Source organism: Pimephales promelas, chromosome 11, assembly GCF_988280905.1.
Source record: "Pimephales promelas chromosome 11, fPimPro1.hap1.1, whole genome shotgun sequence".
Taxonomy (NCBI): domain Eukaryota; kingdom Metazoa; phylum Chordata; class Actinopteri; order Cypriniformes; family Leuciscidae; genus Pimephales; species Pimephales promelas.
Window position 1 is genome coordinate 18,138,786 of NC_142779.1, and position 2,569 is coordinate 18,141,354.

The 2,569-nt window shown below is 39.9% G+C and overlaps 1 long non-coding RNA gene across 1 annotated transcript; it reads left to right on the top strand.

Annotated features, from left to right (window-relative positions):
- Positions 1 to 539: 539 nt before the first annotated feature.
- Positions 540 to 2,034, top strand: LOC148977160 (uncharacterized). Its single transcript, XR_016145540.1, has 2 exons — positions 540 to 915; positions 1,805 to 2,034. It is a non-coding gene; the product is annotated as an uncharacterized LOC148977160 (long non-coding RNA).
- Positions 2,035 to 2,569: the final 535 nt, after the last annotated feature.

Here is a 2,569-nt window from a genome sequence, read left to right on the forward strand (position 1 = left end):
TATAAGCACTCACTCCCACAACTCAACTCACAATATTCAAATATGAACATATTGTGGATGAATCAGACATGTGAGGCAATTTAATATCAGTTTAATATCAGGTCAGAGGCATGCTTGATTCGGGACGGGTAGCAGTCAACAGGAAAACCGGAGGCGGGCAAGGTTCAGGATGGGTGGTGAGAATCAGAGTCCAGGTTCAGGCAACGGTCATTTGGCAGACAGTCTGACCGTTGCAGAAAGTCTGCAGACAGTCAGATAGGTTAGTAACAGGCTTGGATCGGAAACAGAGATAATCCAACATGACATCATGACTTTTGCGTAAACATACACGCCACTTTCGAGTCAAGTGGCGTGTTATCTCTACGCATTTTGAGCTATCCGCGTGTATGCGTGTATGTCTACGTCATTAACGTCCGAGTGATTCCGCGTGTCTGTACACGCCGTCAAATGTCCGCGCGAAACGAAGCAAAATGTAGATCTACATCTGGGGAGCGATCTTTTTTTTTTCCTAGGATAGTAAGGGAACAGTCATAAACAGGGCCGGCGCTCCGCACACGCACATCACGCACTGCGCGTAGGGCACCAAGTGCTTGGGGGGGCACCAAAAAATCTGGGTGGTGAAAAATCATCACAATAGGCTACTAGTATAAATAACAAATACAATATGTCTAAAGCATGTTAATATACAACAGCAATACAAAAGTAATATAGGCCTAGACCAAATTAGTGGAGAAAAAGGTGAATCTCCTGTGCCACTCTCCCTCTGGTGCCCCCCCTTCCCCACCTCGCAGTGGTCTGTTCCTCAATCAGTGTCAAATTTGGCAGACACCTGATCGACATCAGACATGGCCTCGAAAGAGTCGGGGGGCGGAAAAAAGGAAAAAGAAGAGACAGTGGGATGATACTCGTTTGCAGGTAAGACAATGTTTTAAATAAAAGTGTTAGTTTTGTAGGCACCCTTGCTTCGTGTATGCATGTCCAGAGGGGCGTCGCTAGTTGTGCAAATGATCCAGGGCTTTGCCCTGCATGTAGATTTTTTTATTTTAACGGGGGTCCGGGGGTTTCTCCTTGGGATTTTTTTTTTTACTTGGGCTGTTTAAGATGCAGTTCGTTTGTTTGAGAAGAAAAGGAAGATCGCTTAGATATGTTTTTTTCGTTGTTGTTCTATCGGATAATGCGGTCAAAGGCCCAAGGGCGACATCTATTGGTGAAACTGCAATTAGAAAAAAAAAACACAATCTCACTGTTTGTATATTTTCATATGGAGTTGTCAAATTATTAGGGCTGGGAAAAGCGTAATCACATCCAAAATAAAAGTTTCTACATGAGTACTGTGTATAATTATTTTGTATATATAATATACACACATATGCACATATATATTTAAGAAATATTTGCATGTATATACTGTATATATTTATAGATAATTTATATTATATATATATATATATATATAAATTAAAATATTTTATATATAAATAACAAATATTTCTTAAATACATATACAAAATAATTATACACAGTGAGTACACACACATAGGCCTATATCATTAATGTAGACACAAACTTTTATTTTGGATGCGATTAATCGCGATTCATCTTTTCCCAGCCCTACAAATTATGTACAGAATTATTACATTGTGCCTCATCAGACCTCTTTTAAAGGTAGAATAGAGTTTTGAATTTTAAATGTTCCAGTGACACATAGGCTTATATTATATAAAAGACTAATGTGTGCAATATTTTTGATGGTTATTGATTCAGTACAATCCCTGAATATTTTGTCTTGTATTTCTGAATGCAGGGTCAATGCTAAAATACATGCAAGGAGCAACTCAAGGCCAGGAGGAAGAACCATCAACCAGCAGTTGTAGCCAGTTCCAAATATGTGTTTTTAGTAATTGTGGTGGTTTTTGGTATTTATAATTTTAACCTTTTTATTATTTATTTCTTTTCATATTTGGTGCCATTGTTAATGTAAATGTATGTATTTGCAGCAGTTATTTTGGAAGTAAAGAGAACCTAACTAAGAAATTCTGAATGGTTGTTATTCCTTGGGTGGGTGGGTGGGTTGGGGGGGGGGGGGGGGATTGTAAAGGGGGCACCACCAAGCATTTGTGCTTAGGGCACCCAAATGGCTAGCGCCGGCCCTGGTCATAAATGCAATTAACCACAGTGACGGTTAGGTTTAGGGACAGGGTTGAGGTAAGTCATATATTTTTATATACAGTAATAACGTTAAGTCAACGGCGTTCATAAACACGCTGAAAAGCGATTATGCGTCTTGATAGCACGCCAAAAATGGAAATACGAATTGGCGTGTCATACACACGCTACTTCATGAGATCAGTCTGGATAATCAGGTAGACTAGAGCTCGGACATGAAACACGGAGAGACAATACTTCCAGCGCAGTCTCATCCCAAGACGTCATAAAACTGATGCTTTTGACCATACGTCAACATCCGCCGTTTTAGGGTAGCCTTAAACTTCGGTTAGATGACGCTATCTAATCCTAACCCTACCCCATACCTAAACCTACCCCATCACCTAACTGACGTTAAAGGTAA